The 20,016-nt window shown below is 41.6% G+C and overlaps 1 protein-coding gene across 6 annotated transcripts in view; it reads left to right on the top strand.

Moving 5' to 3' along the window:
- SEMA4D (semaphorin 4D) overlaps nucleotides 1–20,016 on the top strand; it is a 100,690-nt gene that overhangs the window by 12,861 nt on the left and 67,813 nt on the right. For 2 of the 6 annotated variants that reach the window (XM_040655453.2, NM_001398385.1), the window contains exon 2: nucleotides 4,275–4,308. The exons of the other annotated variants lie outside the window; for them this stretch is intronic. The gene's annotated coding sequence lies outside the window, so the exon portion shown is untranslated. The remainder of the gene's footprint in view (nucleotides 1–4,274; nucleotides 4,309–20,016) is intronic. 6 annotated transcript variants of the gene reach the window in all.

Genomic DNA, 20,016 nt, shown 5'->3' with positions numbered 1-20,016 from the left:
TAGTTCCTAAACATATTTTTGTGCCTGACTGTACTTCTGACAGTAGCAATCAAGAAAACGTGTATACTCCGATGCTTTTTCCTGGTGTTCAGGTATGTTTAATAAACTGGTTTGCTAGTTTGCTTCTGTAACATTCACAGCTAAGATTTTAATTGGTATTTTAGGCTTTTGAAATCCAATTTCATAAGATTTGAAAGCTCCATCCGATGTAGGAGCTTTGAAAGTGCTTGCGTCTGTAAATAGTTTCTCACAGGGAGAACAATGACAAGAAAGCTCCTAATATTGTTTATTTGACATTTTCTCAAAACCAGAAAAAAAAGTTATAGAGATGGAGAACTGAGTTGTCCAGCAATTAAGCATATTGAAAGCGTGTTGAGTTTGTTCCATATTATATGTGCACAACTTCATCCCCTTGAAGTTTTCATGATCTGAAAGTGCACATCCAATTAGAAAGCTGCTGCATCTCTGAATTTGTATGAACTATGACATTTGGGAAGTCTTGGTGATAGAAGCGTGCAGATCCTTCAGCATCTGTGTGGATGGAGCTCAACAGGAACAAATATGTACACCTGAGGCAGTATTGTTCAGAATTGCAAATGTGGTATTGATACTCAGATGTTGTATTTAGTTATCCAGGCATTATAATTATGTTAATTGTTTAAACAATAACACCTGTGAAGTTTCCTTCCTTTACAGGGGTACCTTTTAGGTGGATTTAAAATTAATCAAATATTGACAGTAAACTCATCAGCATTTCACAGGTCTCTCTTTTTAACACTGGCATACATTAGCTCTTTGGAAGTGAGAAACAATGTTTTGTTGTTATGAGATTGACATCAGTAGGCATCATTACAATCAACATTCACAAAGAAAAAAATAGAGTTTTGAGCTACTGCATTTGTTTCTACCAGTTGATTTTTGAAAATGCATCAGTGGAACTATTGGTACTGCTGTGAATCAGAACGGGTCAGGTGGATACTGCATGTATTGGAACAAAAGCTTTATTCTTTCCTGGGTTGTCTCAAGTATAAGAATGTGAAGGCTAAAACTGCAATAAAGCCAGATGATTGCTTCTGCTCATTCAAAGAAAAAAAAGTGGTAGCTAAAAATACAATTTACTTTTAATTCTTGATGTTTCATTTCCTCTTTTTCAAAGCAGTTGATAAAATAGGGGACCTGATACTCTACTTACAAAGATAATTATATCCAACAGGACTTGGAATTCAGGCTTTGTTAGAATTAAAACAACTTTAGATCTAAACTTTAGTACTGAATTGCTTTGAAATTGTTGTAATCCAAATTTGGTAGCAAACTGTTTGGAAATTTACATGTGTAGAGCAAAGTAGGTACTTCAGTTTGCTTTTAGACTAGGACATGTGAATTGGGTTGTATACATAGTATTTCTACTGTCTAAAACAAAGCAGAATTGCACGTAGTGATTGCCTTTGCCTTGCATTCCTAATGCTGTACTGTCCAACAGAAATATACACTGTGTGTACAGATATTGTGCGCGGCAGATAGCCAGCCATACTGGCATGCACTGTCCAGGCTTGTTGCACTGATCCAGCAGCAGTGTGCATGCCAGAGGGTGAGAAGCACCGTGTGTCTGTGCCATGATGTCCTGCACAGCAGCAGCAGGTCTGGACTTGGCAGTGACATCCTTCTATGGGGCTTTCCTCTGTTTCCTGTCATCACTTAAAGAATATAAGACTCTTTCTGATCCCAGAGCGATGTCTACCTCCCTTTTCGAAACTCATTACTTTCAATACCCAAGTGTGCTCTCACTTGTTTTTTTCAGATGTTTTTTTGAAGAGTCTTAAAGGTTTCTGTGTGTCTTTGACATGGGTTGGACTAACAGTAGTTTAGTCTCCTCCATTTGACAGAAACATCAGCTGTTAAAAATGTTCATGTGACAACAAGCTGAGGTTTGCTGCAGTCTCAGAGGTCATGGATGAGGTTCTATAAAACTTGAAATTTGCATTCCATCAATCTAACAGTAATAGGACCATTAAGTATTTCCTTTTGTGCAGAGGAACATTCTGAAGGCTGGGAAAGGTTGGTTTATCATTTCCTTAACTAACTTTTTTTCCATTTCCTGTGAGTGTCTGAAGCCATCAGATTCGGTCATGATTGATCGTTTTACTGCAGCAGAACGGCTGTTGTGCTCTGTTAGCATTTAAGGGCCGTGCAGTGTTTATAGATGAATACATGTGGGAAAGACAGACCCTTCTGGGGGAAGTTTGTGGCAAGGTTTGAACCAAGAAGCATGTGAGCCCCACAGGAGGAGCAGCAGTGGAGCTGTAGTGTGTTAAAGGTGAGCTGTCTGGTCTGGCTACATCATACTGGTCAGCTGTTGTGTCTGGAAGTGCTTTCCTCTAAATGGTGTTGCAAACATGTATCTGAAAGGCATGGGGTAGAAAAGGGGCTCTGGCTATTGGTTTGTTAAGAGGGCTACTGATATGAAGGACAGAAAACTGGCTGTCATAGAATATTCTGAGTTTGAAGAGACCCAGAAGGATCATTGAGTCCAACTTCTGGCTCCATGCAGGACTGCCCAAAATTCAAGTCTGAGAGTGCTGTCAAGATGCTTCTGAGCTCTAGCAACTTGGGGGCTGTGCCCATTGCCATGGGGAACCTGATGCATTTCCACCACCCTCTGGTGAAGAACCCTTTCCCTAATCCCCACATCTGACCCTCCACTGATGATGCTCTGTGCTATTCCCTCAGGTTCTGTCACTGTCACCAGAGAACAGAGCTCAGTGCTGCCCCTCCCTCCCTTTGAGGAGCTGCAGCCACCACAAGGCCTCCTCTCAGTCTCAGAAAACAAGTGAAGAGAAGTTATTAGTCATGGATAAAAGGAAACAATTATGGGGTTTAAGCATGTCATCTCTTGCCAGAAAAGATGACTTTGGTGCCTCTTTTAAGAGTGAGGATGTTGAAGATTGTGTTCAGATTTTGTCTTCTAAATGTGGTGCAGAAAAAATAAGTGACCATTTTGAAGGAATGTGACTGCAGTTTTTTAGGTGCTGACATTACATCCTAGAATGAAGCTACAGCAGCTGCTGAGATTGGTGTTACTTGGATTCATACGGTCTATTTCTTGACATACCTGCAGCAAGTGTATTGATAAGCCTACAAGCATTGTTTTCTCTCTCTCTCCCCCAGTTCACTGAGAAATAGATATCTAATTTTATTTTCTAAGTGATTTCTGCAGAGAGCTGCTTAAATGTCCTTTGTTGTAAATTCATCCATGATTTGTAAATCTAGGGTAGTTTTATTAGAATCCTGCCTCTGCCAGGGCATGAGGACTTGCAAATATATACTAATGCATACTATGGTGTGTAAGCATGCTAACACTGATTAAAAAAAAAAAATTGAGATAACACAGTTGATTAATGCTGGCATGTATGTACTGAGATATACCACAAGCCTAATTTATCTCTACAGATGGATTTTCCCTGTGATCGGCATGCCAGCTGGGCTGATTGACCCTTGGCAGTAGCTGTATTGATAAGAAACGTACTAGTAGGCAGCTGATGTAGTGTTGTGAAGTGGGCCTGTGGAGGGGGGCTGTGCAGGGAAATGGTTCTCATTAGGGCAGAGCAACACATCTGAATTCGCTTTAATTCTGAATGGCACAGTACTGCCTTGTGGAGACAGTGTGATTACTCTGGGGAAGAGGTGGTAGTGCCTTGTGTTGCTTAGTGGTCCTTCTGCTGATTAAGGGGTGAACACTGTCCCAGATGCTTTTTGGAGGCAGGCAATTATTTCCAGCCAGAGAGATGTTAACCAAGAACCAAGGCCCTGGGGGAGGAGGGGAGAGAGCTGGGCCAGGGAGAGTGGGAGAGCCTACAGAACATAGAGCATTTATTTTCATTTTTTTATGTCTTGGGATCTCTTGTTAGAAAGCTTTCACCATTGGCATGGTGAAGCATTCAAGGCTGGTGGCTGACTCTGTGTGCAGCTAAATGTTCTGTTCCATAGCCTGTCTTTTAATGTATGCTTAAAAGATTGTTTATTGCTAATATGCATCCTGCTGTATGGTTAATGAGACCAACACTGATGCTTTTAGTTCTTGCTGTGGGATTTTTAGTTTGGTTGGTTGGTTTGTTTTACTATTGATCCAAAATCTAGTTTCAAGCAGCAAACGGATTGAAATCCAGCAGGCTGCTGCTGTGTGGTCATTATTTTTGTGACAGACTCATTACTTGATGACAAAATTCAAGCCATTGCCTACGGCTCAAAGCAACCATTTTCTACTATCTTTCTGACAGAGTGGTGAGAACAGCCATGCAACTTGGGTTGAAGGTAAGAAATTAATTTTTGGTTATTCAGCAGAAGTTGAAAGCTTAGTTAAAGGTTAAAGGTTTCTTTATCAACTAAATTGTTAGAAGAGGGAATAATCAACAGCAACAGAAAATAAAAGTGTACTGGTATAGGCTTCAAATGTGAGAGGTTTATGCAGTTTTGTCACTGTTGATTGATTTCATTCCGTCACAGGTAGCAATGAAGCTGTTTGAATTATTTAGCTGACTGAATTTTTTAATCCAACTGTGAGTCTCGTTCCCTGTATGGAGACTAATTGTAAATGGTCTTATGCTTATATGTGCTTTGCAGATAGATCTCTTTTCTCTAAGAAGTCTTCTTAATTTCTGTCAGAGCCTGAATTCAACACCTGTCCATGGTTTCAGAATACTTCAGCATGTTTAGGCATAGTTTCTGTGAACAGAAATACCTAAGGACCTCAGTGCTGCTATGATGGGACCTCCTGGGAACCTTCTCTTTTGTTGGTGTGTTGTGTACAGAAATTGTATGGTTTCTATTGACATACTGTTTAAATAAGAAAAAATAACAACAAAAAAAACTTTCTTGCCCAACTCTTTAATGCTTACATTGTGTAAATTGTGGCTGTACAGGTTGCTGCTTTGTGTATGCTGCTAATAAGCAACATTCTAGTTTGAATCTTGAGACATGTTTCAAAGACATCAGACTTTGAAGTGATAGATATTGGCATATACAGAAAAGTCTGTGTTTATGTAAATAACTAGCAGCTGATTATCAGTATGTTTTTCAAAGAATAGTCATGCTGGTATTACAAGAACAAATGAAGGGGAAAAAAGTCTTCAGTTGTGGTTGTGCACTAGAACATACTACTAGTTTTTCTTGTTATTGCAATTAAATCATGCTAATGCTTTTAGTTTTTGCTGAGACTTAGCGTGTCTGTTGCATAACTAGTAAATGCTTTTCCATTTGTGCTTAAGTGCTTGCTTATCAGCATCACCAAAGCTCACTTGATTAAACAAACACCTCATTCTCTCTAGATCTCCAATTGGTAGGATGTATTTTGCATTTTACTTTGCAGTGTTAACAAACAAGGAACAAATCTGCTTTTTAGAAGACGTCAGAATAATCAATGGTTTTGAAAGTTCTGTTTTCCATAGGAATACAAATGTATTAAGTAGTGAGAGGCTGCTGTTACGTTTTATAGACAATGATCCTTTTTCTAATAGGGAACAGAATACAAAACAAATAGGGGTGGGGAATTTTTAAACATTTGGAGAAGATTGCCTTGCAGTATTAGCAGATGCATACAAACATATATTTGTTGGACTATTATTGTGCTCAGATTAAGTGCTTAATTAGCTTACTTGTTTGTTGAAATCAGTTGAGAAGGTTTCTTCAGGAGGTGAGTGAGTGGGCAGTAGATGAGGCCATATGGAGAGGAAGGTTCTCTGGGAGATGCTGTGAACTGCAGGGCTGAGGCCTGGCTTGGCTTTAGATGGGTCAGATGGGGTGGCTGTGATGTCGGCCCACCTGTGGGGCTGCCGTAGCTGGAGGAACAGTCCTGTTTATGATGGCTTTGTTTTTCTGCTGCTTCCTTGTACACACCCTCAGGGTGTGGAGGCCATGCTTAATGAACAGTGTGCCCTTTCTAGGGATCATTAATGCATTGAGTACAAAGCATTCTCCCCTTGCTCCTGTATGTCTTCCTTACCTTGTAATTAGCTTCCCTCTTTGCTTTGTACTGGAGGCTGATTGGAACCTCTGCTGACCCCTGTCCACTGCCACCCCTGGGCTGTCTGGCACATGTGCCCAGCTCACTCCACCTGTGCTCTCCCAGGTCCCAGATCCCCGTGGGGATCTGTGGAGGCTATCTGGGCATCAGGTAGCAGGCTGCAGAGAGAGAAGTGGGCAGAGAGAGGAGAGAGGCAGTGGGGTGCCCACAGCATGGTCTCCATGCCTAAAGTCCCAGGTGTGCACTGCTGCTGTTTGTATCAGCTGGCTGCACGCTTTTCTTGGTAATGAAATGTAGCTAATGAAGGAGCTGATACCTATTTTGAGAGTGTGAATGGAAGGGGGAAATGGGTAAATAGAAGAGGGAAACCTCTAAGATCTGATGCTTTATGATTTGGGTTTGTAGTCAAGCTATTTCATATAGTGCAGTAAAACTTTGCAGTTTAGTGATTCAGAGTGATTTGGGCAGTGTCATTGTTTTACTGCACAAACAAAGCAGCTATTGTTCTTCTGGTCATTGCTTCAGTGTGAAATAAGATCCAGAAGAGCTGCTGTGAAGCCAGCCATCATTTTTCAAAAGCACCACATGTGTTTGGGATTAGTTCCATGTTTGGGATTAGGATCCTCATTGCTGGGGCAGCATGAGGAAAGGTCAGATGGGGTGTGAGCTCTGCATCCTGATCTTCCCAGTTAATACGTGCTGATGGTATAGACCTGCTGTGTTACCCTCCCGAGGTGCCTGTGGCAGTAGGCCAGGGTTCATGGCTCTGGGAAGGCTGTAGTGTGATTGGATGCAAAATGAGATCTGCTTCTAAAGGTCCTGGCACTTGAGGTGATGATAGTGTTTTGATCATGTAAGTAAGCTGTGTGGACTACCGAAGCCTACATCTTGATGCTTCAGCTAGGAGGAAAATGTTCAGAATTCTGAAGTTGTTGCTTAGATTTATATGAATGACCAACATAAAACAGGTGTGTAACCTGACCTTCATGCCTTTTAAGTGCTCTCATTTTGTACTAAATACTGCTTTAAACTTTAAAGGCAACAGCCAATTAAAAATCTGTACATTTCTAAAATGTTCTTTATCAGTAATTATTTTACTTTAGTGGTATTGTACATAATATATAATATATACTAATACTTGTTATTCTAAGTGATTATATTTATCAGGTAAATACAAATTTTCTTATCTTGAAGTGTGGTGGAAGGACAGGATCCTGAAGGGCCATGTTTGCTTGAAGTTCAGATGTTATACTTAGGACACATATTATTTCTTCTTGAAGTTCTTCAAGTTATACCTGTTTCTTTGATTTGGGGATCTATAGTTATTAGCTCAGGCTCATATAGCTCTTATTATAGGATCTTCTGCTCCTGCGTTAGGTTTGTGGGTGACAGAAGCAGACAAGATATCCTTAGAAGTAGGAAAGAAGGGAGACGGGATGCTAGTTATCTGGATACAGACCAATACAGCTACCTGGCTGATGTGGCATAAATGCATTATTTCCTGCAGGGATTATACGAACTAAAGACGCTTGCAGCTTGCAATGCTGCTGGACAGTACCTTCAAGTACATATCAGTAGTGCTTCTATACCAGCCACTAGGTTGCAAATTTTCAGTCCTGTAGAGGGAAATGCTGTCAAGAGGAAACCTGAAAATGAAAGAAGAAATCCTTACACTGTGCCAGCACACGCTGCTGGCTTCCAGGTTTGTGAGCCATTTCCACAGAGGCGGGTTCTGTTAGCCAGACTTTCACCACTGTATTCTTTTAACATGCAGTTCAGTAACCCCTCAACCTGCAGTAATGGTGCAAATGCTGTATTGAATGATAATTTGTACAGTGATGTGTTGTACCAGCAATGATGAGTTCCTCGAATCATGTGGCATCTGTATGCAGATACCACCCACTGCTGCTCTCTTTTTGCTCCAGACGATCCCAGACAGCTTCAGATTTTGTTTTCATGTCACAAGAGAAAGTGCTTTGAGGTCTGGTTTGCATGCAGAGCACACAGTATCTTCAGGCAAGGTACTTTTATCTGAGGCAAGATAAATTTACCTTCCCATTAATTTAATTTTATAGTCTTCCTGGCCTACCATGAGTTTTTTTTATTTTTAGTTCATGTGGGATTTCTTATGAAGGCTTTTAATTATTGTGTGCAGTTTGAGGAGTTCCCTCTGCATTACATTCTTTCAGTGTACTTATGTTGTAATTCATATTGTGTTATAATTGCTGCTTATAAATTACACCTGCAGTGTGCTAGAGGTTATCTGGAAATTGAGAAGTAAACGGTGTAATGCAAGGTAAGTATAATGTATGAAATAAATGTGTAATTTAAAAAGGACATTTCCTTTGCATTAGCTTGAAATGTCTCGCAGTTAAATATGCAAAAATAGGCAAAGGGAACATTTTTAATTATGCTATGTGAGCTCGAAGGACTTAATATGGAAAACTTTTATTGAAATGATTCATGGCAAATAAGAGAAAACATAAAGGAATGTGGCTTTATGAAGGAGACATTTTTGAAATTTAGATGGAATTTTTCCAAGTGGTGTATGTAACTAAACTGCTGTCAAGAAGTTTTTTCAAAATGGTTTTCAAATAGCTGACTGAGGGGAGCCTTTCTCTCTTCTGAGTAGACATTAAGTTGTGAAAGCATGCATAGATGTACTAATACGGGGTGCAGCTTCCATCTTGGTGATGCACTGGGTAGAGTAATAATGAAAAGAAAAAAAACAACTGCTGTAATGATTAAATGTTTGTGGTGCAATAGAGAAATACATTCAAAATAGCCAGAAGACGTGATCTTTGCTGTCTCTCACAGAGACACATGCATGAAGAAAGAAAAGAAAAAAAAGATAGTAGCACTTAGAGAAGCCGGCAGTTGAGGGAGTCACTGCCCTCCTGGTGTTACACTGGAGTGACTCGCATACTACTGCTGCAGTTTTCATTGCTTCTGGATCTTGTATCTAATTGGACAGTTGTAGATGTTGTCAGCTGAAGTGTTAAAGTTAGCAGTTTGATTAAAGCCAGACAAACATCTTGGAGAACAGTTGGCTTGTATTGTCCCAGAGCCACATCAGCTGGTATCCTGCCTACTCCTCAGTGCTCCCCTCTTGCCTCAGACAAGCTGTGTAGCGTGTTTGAGTTTGTCTCAGTCAAAAAGGTAACCTGACAAAAATATAACCAAGTGTTGCCTTGGAGGTACAACTGAATATCAGTGATTACTTTTTTTTAACCATGTAGGTGAAAAAGCCCTGACACAGGTTGCTCAGAGAGGCTGGGACATCTCTGTCCTGGAGATCTCCAGAACCTGCCTGGACATGGTCCTGGGCACCCTGCTCTGGGTGTCCCTGCTGGATCAAGGTGGGCCAGATGGACCCAGGGCTCCCTGCCAACCTGACCTGTTAAATGATTCTGTGGAAGGAAAGCAAGTTGTTACCTTAGCCCTTAAGTAACATCAACATCTGAAACTATTGGTTGAAATACTGATACCAAGCCCAGGACTTCACATACTAGTCTTATTTTTCTTATCCAGAGAAGAGATCAATTTTTTTTTTTTTCCCCTTCTAATGATGGCAAATCTCCTGTGTCATCATAGTTCCTGGGATTAATTACACCATGAGAGTTTGTACAAGTATTTCCTACATTTTGTTGTTGATCTTCACTTCCTGGCCATTTTATTAAATGAAAGACAGTGCTATTCAATATCACCTTGTACTGTAGAAATTATCTGTTAGGATACAGTAGTTTGTTCCTTAGACTAGTGTTTTTTCAGTTCCTTAGCAGATAGTTTACTGTTGAAAATGTTGATCTGAGTTAGAAAGATCTATGTATGATGTACAAATGGTGTACAAATGTACAGATGTACATTTGTAAAGTTATTATTCCAGATATAATGTTGCAAAGCCAGTAGTCTTAAAATATTGTAAAATGAGATTGTAGAAAAGAATAAATGGCTGAGGAAAATCAGCAATAAATCTTGGTTGCTTTTGTTCCTGTTATTAAATGTCTTAAATACAATGTTAAGTAGCACATTACCTAAAAGCATAGTCCCCTTATTATTTGGTTTTAAGTTAATAACTCATTTGGCTTTCACCTTTCTGGAAGCGGGTAGGGGGGAAGGATGAATGATCGTGTTATTGACTTGTTAAATAACCTAGGTTCTTTACACTCTAACTAATATTAATGCAAAATAACTCTGTGAATGAACTTGTTTTTACTTTGTATGAAAACAGCTATATACTAGTTGCATACTATATTAAAAATGAAAACAATGTTTAAATAAAAGATGGAGTAGGATTTTCTGAACCTGCAAGTGCAGCGCAGCTTAAAAACTTGTTCATTTCTTAGTTACTGTGTACTAATCTATGGGCTGCAGCCACATGGTCTGCTGCCTCTTCTCCTGGTGGAAATAAAGTCAGCTCATACATTTGGCAAACTCATCCTGTGACCATTTGCTGTAATTGCTATTGCTTTGATAGAGTAAGGGGAAGATGAAAGCTTAAAAAAGCAAAAACAACAGTGAAACCCCAAGAGCAAAGCTCCAGGAGCTGTAAAGGTGGGACCCACTTCCTGAACAGCAGTGGTGCTGGGATGAGTAGCTGGAGCTTGAGAAACAGGATGTGATGGCTGGAGACAGGATTAGGTCCCCAGTGAGATCAGATGTGGCAAAAACTGCACTGTGCACTGCCTGTGGGTGGTGAAGTACCTAGCAGCACCAGTCTTAATTCTGGAGTAACAGCCTTTTATTCGTTTTTTTCCATTGGGTTTATTTTAGTGGTAGGAACTGGTATGTGAAAAAGAGTTCCTAGTGGAAGCGCTTTTATTTCAGTATAGGGAAAGTCAGGGTAAAAAAAGTACATTGCTGAATTAATATTAAAACAATTAAGACTGAAAAGCTAATAATCTGGAAAAGTTGGAAGGGAGTATGTTACTTTGAAAATCAGTGTGCAGCAGTCTGGAGTATTTTGTGATTTTTTGAGTCACAGAATTTTTTTTGAATCATAGATTCACCAGAGTTGGAAAAGACATCGAAGATCATCCACTCCAACCATTCATCTATCACCAATAGTTCTCACTAAACCATGTCCTTCAACACAACATCTAAACGTTCCTGGAACATTTAGGTTGACCTTCAAGGTTGGTGACTCCACCGCTTCCCTGGGCAAGCCCATTCCAGCTCCTGATCAGGCTTTCAGAAAAGCAGTATATCTTAATGTCCAGACTGAATCTCCCCTGGTGCAATTTTAGTCCATTCCCTCTAGTCCTACCACTAGTTACATGAGAGAAGAGGTGTCCCCCAGTTCTCTACAACCTCCCTTCTGGTAGTTAGAGAGGGTGATAATGTCTCATCTGAGCCTCCTCTTCTCCAGACTAAACAATCCCAGCTCCCTAAGCTGCTCCTCATAAGATTTGTGCTCCAGACCCCTTACCAGCTTTGTTTCCCTTCTCTGAACATGCTCCAGGGCCTCGATGTCTTTCTTGTAGTGAGGGGGCCCAAAACTGAACGCAGTACTCAAAGCGCGGCCTCACCAGTGCTGAGTACAATTATGTCCCTGCTCCTGCTGGCAATACTATTTCTAATACAAGCCAGGATGCCACTGACTGCCTTGGCCACCTGGGCATGCAGTCAGCTTGTGTTCAGCTGAGCATTGATCAATACCCCATGTCTGTTTCCTCTACATGGTCTTTCAGCTGCTCTGCCCCAAGCCTGAAGTGTTGCCTGGGGTTGTTATGGCCTAAATGCAAGGCTTGGCACTTGATCTTGTTGAACCTCATACCACTAGCTTCAGCCCCGTGATCCAGCCTGTCCAGATCCCTCTGTAGGGCGGGCCTTGCTACCCCTAGGCAGTCTGATGCTTCCTATCAACTTGGTGTCATCTGCAGACTTACTGAGGGTGCACTCAGCACCCTCATCCAGGTCATCAAGAAAGATATTGAAGAGTACAGGCCACAGCACCAGCCCCTGGGGAGCACCACTTACGACCATCCCAAACAGTAAACCATGCTCTTCGAAGGGGCAAACTGGAATAACATCTGTTGCTCTGTTCCCCATTGGTTTGTATTGTTTAGGTTTGTTTGTTTGTTTTCTTATTCATATATTTATTTATTTTGAGTTTATTTCTGTTTGAAGAGTTTCTGAACCTGGGATTGACCTTGGTGAATTCTTGAAGAGGCAAGCAGAAAAGCATATATAAAATCAATTTAGGAGCAGGAAAACACTGCTAGTACTTGTGTGTGAAACTGCTGCTGCTGATGACTTGTAATGAGAGCGTGCTCTCTTGTGTTTGTACTCTTAACTTCAGGATGCTGATGTGCTGATATTGGTGAGTCTCAAGAGATGTACGTATATTGTCTAAAGTGTCCCTCAGGGTCACAGCAGCTATTTGACCAAGTTCATCACAATTTACCTTGACATTTACTCAAGTAGGATTTTATACTGAAGAGGAATTTTAGATGTCTTTTCATAAGGTTTACAGCAGAAATACATGTAATCGCTAATATTGAAACGCTCATTCCTCCCCACTTGCACACACACTGCAAATGAAACTTGTTAATCCTCTCCTGCCCTTCCCCCACTGTAGAAGCCTGATACATTTCTTTTTGCATTAGTTAGGCCTCCTCGGAAATACGTGCAGGGAAAAAAAAGGCTTTTCTATAGCCCTTTTTCCCTCAGGAATGCATAGAAACCAGCTCTTTGGATCTATTCCACAACTGTGAAACTTGATTTTAGGGAAAAAAAAGGCCTACAGTCCTGTGCACGTTTGTGAGAGAGGCTTAATTTTAAGTTCAGTTAGAGGTACAGCTTCTTATAGGAACGTGGTACGTTTTTGAAAAAAAATGTTTCATGTTCCTTCTCATCAACCCATATATTGTGCTGAGGCATGTTCCCAAAGCATATATTTAATGCTGTCTTAGCTTTGTCCTTTATTAGCAGTATGATCCCAGACAGTTTGCATAGAAGAGGCTCATTTTATTTACAAAGATTACTTAAGGATGGAGATTATTTCTTGGTTGCCAACAGTATTCACACACTTCAGCTACAGCAAAGGGTGTGCCCTTTGCTGTAGGATAATTGTTAGTACATGCTAGTTACACATCCATGTAAACCTAGAAGAGGCACTGCTGGTTTTTACCTTGATACTGAGATACTGATGATGGATGCCAGCACTGTGCTGAAGGCAAAAAGGCTGAGCTGAAACCAGTTTGTAGTCTTTGTCTCTCTGTTGGGACGGACAGAAATCTCTCAGGATGGGACCAGGTGACCGTCATGTTACAGGGAACCTCAGCACTGATCTACGTTTGTGTTTGGTGGCTCTTGGGGCACAAAAGTGGTGGGCCTTCCTGAGTAGGACCTTGTGAGGAATATATGCAGCTAGCACTGGCTTAGCACAATGGTGCTGCTAGGGTAGCAAAATAAAAAGTGATGTGGTAGCTTGGGCATGTGACCTTTCCATGTTGTTGGGCTCACAGCAGTGTCCATGCTTTCCTTTGTCCTAAACCACATCTAGGTGCAGCTTGAGGCAAGTAAAGCATGAGCTTGAATACTGTTGGCAAGACAACCTGGTTGTTCCCAAAGAGTGCTAGCCTGCGTCTTCATGTTGTCTGCCCTCAGTGGAAATAGTTGCCTTGATTGTATGTGTTGTTTCAGTGTATCATAGAATCGTAGAATGGCCTGGGTTGAAAAGGATCATAATGATCATCCAGTTTCAACCCCCCTGCTATGTGCAGGGTTGCCAACTGCTAGACCAGGCTGCCCAGAGCCACATCCAGCCTGGCCTTGAATGCCTCCAGGGATAGGGCATCCACAACCTCCTTGGCCAACCAGTTCCAATGTGTCACCACCCTCTGTGTGGAAAAACTTCTTCCTAATGTCCAACCTAAACCTCCCCTGTCCCAGCTGAAAACCATTCCCCCTTGTCTTATCACTGTCCACCCTTGTAAACAGCTGCTCCCCTTCCTCTTTATACGCTCCGTTCAAGTACTGGAAGGCCAAAATGAGGTCTCCCCAGAGCCTTCTCTTCTCCAAACTAAACAAGCCCAGTTCCCTCAACCTTTCCTCGTAGGAGAGGTGCTCCAGCCCTCTGGTTATCTTAGTGGCCCTCCTCTGGACCTGCTCCAAGAGCTCCATGTCCTTCCTGTACTGGGGGCCCTAGTGCTCCAGGTCGGGCCTCACAAGAGCTGAGTAGAGGGGCACAATCATCTCCCTCTCCCTCCTGGCCCCACCTTTTTTAATGCAGCACAGAACACAGTTGGCCTTCTGGGCTGCAAGCACACACTGCTGGCTCATGTCCAGCTTCTCATCTACCAGGACCCCCAAGTCCTTCTCTGCAGGGCTGCTCTCAAGGAGATCTTCCCCCACTTTGTATAAATACCTGGGATTGCCCTGACCCAAGTGCAGCACCCTGCACTTGGCCTTATTGAACCTCATTAGGTTCTCATGGACCCACTTCTCCAGCCTGTCCAGGTCCCTCTGGATGGCTTCCCTTCCTTCCAATGTATTGACTGCACCACTCAGCTTGGTGTCATCCACGAACTTGCTGAGGGTGCACTTGATGCCATCGTCTATGTCATTGATAAAGATGTTGAAAAGCACTGGTCCCAAGACCGGCCCTTGAGAGACACCGCTGGTGACCGGCCTCCACCCAGACACAGACCCATTGATCACAGCCCTTTGGTTGCACCCACCCAGCCAATTCCTAATCCACTGAACAGTCCATCTATCAAATCCACACTTCTCCAATTCAGAGATTAGTATGTGGTGAGAGACCATGTCATAGGCCTTGCAGAAGTCCAGGTAGGTGACATCCACCACCCTTCTCCCATCCACCAAAGCCATCACTCCATCATAGACAGCCACCAGATTGGTCAGGCACGATCTGTCCTTGGTGAAGCCATGCTGGCTGTCTTGGATCACCTCTTTATCTCGTATGTGCATTAACATAGCTTCTAGGAGGATCTGCTCCATGATCTTCCCAGACAGAGGCTCACCGGCCTGTAGTTAAAAATGGGAGTAATGTTTCAGCTGCAGTGAACTATGTTTTATTGTGGATACATGAGTAAATGTGCAGTTTTTGAGTTGCTGGTACTCTTCAAGCTAAGCCGGCAGTGGTGGTTGTTTAGAGTGATCAAAATGGCATTTATAATGTCTGGAGTGTCTGGTGCTCCCCACCATCAGCATGCCACGCTTCCCATATCCAAAGAGTCACTGTGAGCTTCTTCTGCCCTTCCTCACCCTTCTCCCTAAGAAGCCTTCCCAGAGGTGGATCAGCCACGTAGAGGCCCGGTGCTGAGACACCTTAGTGCTGTTCACTGGCTGTGCGTCCTACGAGTGACTTAGAGCATGGCAGTGGGGGCAGAGCTGCTTTGCAGGTTTTGCTGGGGGGTGGAGGACCTGGAAACTGCAGTGGAATTGGTGCTGCCATGAGCCATGGCAAAAAAATGGGCTTCAACAAATTAGGATTGAATCTGGCTTGGCTGAAGTGACAGTTTCTTTCAGACAGTAAAAATATTTCATAGCTACTGGCTTTCTTTAAGCTATTACCTATTGTGGAACTGGCTGCAGGTCATGTTCCTTGGCAGCAACCGGAGGAGGTTATTTTAATGCTGTGCTTCTTCCTGAAGTTGATAGATATAATCTCTGTGACGGCAGGCTGTCAAGTTAACTATTCTCTCCCCAAAAGTTTTAGGATGGAATTGCAGAGGACTTCTTGTATGACATACTCCTTCTGATGCTGCCATCTTTACTTCTCAGCTCAGTGTTTTCCTCTGCTCCTCAGCTTCCACTCCCCTAGCCTAGTTTAATAACAGCATTCGGCACTATAATGTTTTTCTGTTGACATTTTCTTAGACCTTGACTGTGTGTATTTTGTTTACTCTGCAATTTTACTGTTGAGTTGACAGTCTCTTTTTCATGCCCACATTTCCACTGTTTTGTCTACTTTCAGTAGGTGTCCTTTTGCTCTGCAGACTGTCTTGTTTTAAAAACGGACCTTCCTCATAAAAGGAGGGTTGTCTGTAAGATGAGTAAAGTTGGAGTAACATGCTGTAGAGGCAGTGTGTTTTTGAGTATGTTTTCCAGTGTTGACTAGCTCACTTTGATTAACTGCTTTGCTGCTAACGAATTGGGGATTGTTTTCTTTGTGTTATTATTGGTGGATGGTGCCTTTTCATAATGCACATTCTGCTGCTTAAGTGGTTTTCTCAAGACTTAATACACTACTTTGAATGTGTATTTTAAATATGTTTCACAAGTTGTTGATTTTAGTGGGGAACAGTTATTCAGTAATGGATTTGCAGAATATAGGCAATGTTTTCTTACAGAATTATCTGGCTTCAGGTAACCATTATGTGACAGTTGTCACAATGTTTGTTGGTTCAGTTGATTGAGTATCGCAATACTGATTAGGTAAGAAGGCTGAAAATTAGCATTTGGATTTGAAAATGGTTAACCACTGTGGACTGATAGGCGTTTCACAGAATAATATACCACATAAATGTGTCTTATCTAACACCATTTATTTTGAATTGGTGGAAGAAAAATCTAAGAAAAATGTTTTGGAAGCCACAGTTGTGTAATGTTGTGGTCTTAAATTCCTTTTGATTTGAGGTTTTTATTTTTAGGTGCACAGAAACCTATCAAAATTTGCATCGTGGGGACAGAACAGTGTGCAGCTTCTTTAATTATTTTATTGAAGGAAAGAAAGCTACAGGGATGATGAGGCTTGAATTTGTTTCTTAGAGAGTGCCTGGAGAAGCAACTGTACTTAATCAAGTAGTGTGTGTTTACCTAGCACTTAAAATTTGTAATTTGCCAGGTTTGTATTCTCCTGTCTGGTTTAATTTCAAATAACGCGTTAATCTGTGGAATCAGTTTTAGTAATGGGAGATGTTGAAATTTGTGAGGACTTACTGACATGAATCTCCCTGCAAAAGTGGTGTTTGTTTGTTTGTTTGTTTTCTTTTGTGTTGTTGTTTTTTAAACAGTGGAAAATGAAAGCATTTATTTCCTTCAGAGTTTGAACTTTGTATATTTGAATTCTGAAGAGCAAGAATGAGCTACGGCTCCTTCCTGTCAAAAGAGAATATAGAGAGCTTCCTTTCCAGGTACTGCAGGAACTAGGGCGCTGTCACAAAAGAGTTCATGAAAATAAATGTTTCATAACTTGATGCATTTCCTTTTGTTTGGTCAGTGGACCATCTCCTTTTTCAAAAGGTGCAAGGTTGCTTTGTGTGAAGAGGAGTGTAGAACAGCTGAGTTTCTTGTACACTAGGACTTGGAACAGGTGCATTTTCTTTGGGTTTTTTTGTTTGTTTGTTTGTTTGGGGGGTTGTTTATTTTGTTCTTGGATTCTAGTCTAAAGTAGAAGTGTTTGTTGTTGACTTCAATTGGCAAAATCTGGGGGATGTTAATGTGGACAGCTGACCTATGTGTTGAGCTAATTGATCAGCTAGTGAGTTCAGCATGGATAAGGTACCTTTTAAGGTTCCAGTAAATCAGTTACATGGCTTAACATTGAACAAAGCACTTTATGAAATAATAAAACTGTCTGGTTACTGTGCCTTGAATTCTTAAAGGTAAATTATAGCCACTAGGCTCATGTGTCACCTTCGCTTCTTCAGCCAAGTCTGAAAGAGGGCATTTGGATAATGCTCTTACATGATTATGTGCTTTAACTGCGGGCCAGCCCTGAAGCTGTCTGCCAGGTGGACTTGCTGGTTGGTGTTGGCTCCTTCCACCTGAAAGTCCTGTATGCTGCATTTCCCCTGACAAGTTCGTCCTGCCTGATTAGCAGGGATTCTGGCCATCACATTGTGGTGGCCCAGAGCAAGAGGCAGGGTATGAGCCTTTCTGGTCCTCGTGTCCTTGCGTGTTTGCAAGGTCCTTGTGGTGGACATCCATCAGTGTTTTCCCTGCTGGTGCGGCACTGTGCCTGGCATTTGCTCTTGGGAAGAGGCTCTGCCAGGTGCTTTCTTTTGCTGGGGACTGCTGACGTTGAAGGAAGTAGTTACAAACCTGCCCTGACCTACCACCAGGAAGCATGTGTATTTCCTCCTCCTGCCCCCCCTCCCTTGGTTAATGATCGAGAAAAGTGTCATACTGCCTGAGCTCCTGTCTGTGCCAGTGCAGTAATGGCTTCTGTAGTGATTTATGGATTTTTGCTTCTTTTTGTGGTGTCTTCTTTTGTTTGTTTGTTTTTGTTTTAATGTTGCTGTATTTTCTGTCATATGTGCTGCTTTGTTGAGTTTTTTGTGTCCATGCATGCTTCCTCTGGCTCCTTTACCCATTGGTAGTTTCTTCTCAACAGCAGCACAGATGGCCCTTCTACCTGCAAACTTGGTGCAGTTTGGACAAAATGGAGAAACAGGTGGTTTGCCACGTGTGGTTTTTGTCCAGGTAAATATTCAGTCTGGTGCAGAAGAGAGAGGGGAAAAAACAAACCTCTTTGATTCCCTACAGCCCTGGAGAGATGGAACTTCTTCCTCTCAACAGCTTCTGTGAAATATGAGCCCTTTTAGTGATGCCAGTAAAGTTTTCTTCGGTGTGATCTGAGAGCATCTAAACTGCTACCTGTTTCTTCCAAACAGTGACTTGCACCATTATATTTATTTGATTTACCAAGCTCACTTAAACAGTCTTCTATGACATATTACTCTTTTTCCTATCTTACTGTTGCTAAAACTTGCTTAAGAAAATGAAAATGGGATTCAGGTGGAAGAGAGGTAACTGTTCATGGAATGGTCAAGGTTGTGTCCCTGCAGAAATCTTTTGTTACTCTCATTATCTTATCCTATGCATGTGTGTTGGCAAAAGAACTGTTTCTTTTCTCTCAGCTTCTTTACCCTCATGAACTGGTGCATCTTGGGTCAAAAAAAGAATGCAGAAGTGCTCTAAAATGTAATTTTTTGCTTCCCCACCCTAGCAGCACTCTCTCTGAGCTGACCTGACTGAGCTTGCATCATGAGCTGGTGCATCTTGGGTCAAAAAAAAGGATGCAGAAGTGCTCTAAAATGTAATTTTTTGCTTCCCCACCCTAGCAGCACTCTCTCTGAGCTGACCTGACTGAGCTTGCATCATGAACTGGTACATCTTGGGTCAAAAAAAGGATGCAGAAGTGCTCTAAAATGTAATTTTTTGCTTCCCCACCCTAGCAGCACTCTCTCTGAGCTGACCTGACTGAGCTTGCATCACTAATGAAAGATTTTAGTGCACTGAGATAACAGCTGAGGTTTGTTTGTTGTTTGTTTGTTCTCTAAAAAAAGGTAAGGAAATGAGAGATCCCCAGCTTGTTCCTGGTGTTAGAAAACAAGAGTAATGTGTCTTGAGGACTCTGGAGTCAGGACTTCTGGCTCTGAACTTGGTTGCATCAAGAAGATGAGGTCCTGGACAGCCATTTTCTTAATGCCTTATAAAACAGATTTAAAAGCCACGGTATAGGACCCATAAGAAAATTTGTTGTTACTTTTTTTTGTAGTTACTGTTTTTTGTAGTGTCCGAACCATGGCAAATTGGTGGTGTGCATTTCTGATTTGTGGAGGGCAAACCAAGTTTCAGTGGCAACTTCTGGCTTTGTAGCTGCATGTTTATTTCATATTTTCCCTCATGCAAGTGTTTAGCAAATATGTTGCTCTTTGTGGTTTCATTTCATTGCTTACAAGGGTTTACACCCCTCTCATTCATAGTTGTTGTGTTACCTACCTCAGTGTTTCAGCTTCATACATCATTTTGTCTGTATCCTAATTTGAAGGCAGACACTTCTGAAAGTATTTATGTAAGAGAATTGCTAGTACTTGGGAGTATAACAGCTTATATCTATGCTTTTATTTATTTTTGTTTGTTTATTTATTCTGAAGATAGCACTAAGGCATTTTTTCTTAAACATAAGGCCATAAGAAGTAGCGAATTTTCAGTTATTGTTTAAAGACACTGCATGTCATTTTCTTGGGATTAACACTTACAGGCGCTTGACATGAGCCAACTTACATTCATATTGCTAATTGAAA

This window comes from Gallus gallus, chromosome Z (assembly GCF_016699485.2).
Source record: "Gallus gallus isolate bGalGal1 chromosome Z, bGalGal1.mat.broiler.GRCg7b, whole genome shotgun sequence".
Lineage (NCBI taxonomy): Eukaryota > Metazoa > Chordata > Aves > Galliformes > Phasianidae > Gallus > Gallus gallus.
Note: the sequence above shows the minus strand (reverse complement) of the source record. Positions and strands in the feature narration are given on the sequence as shown.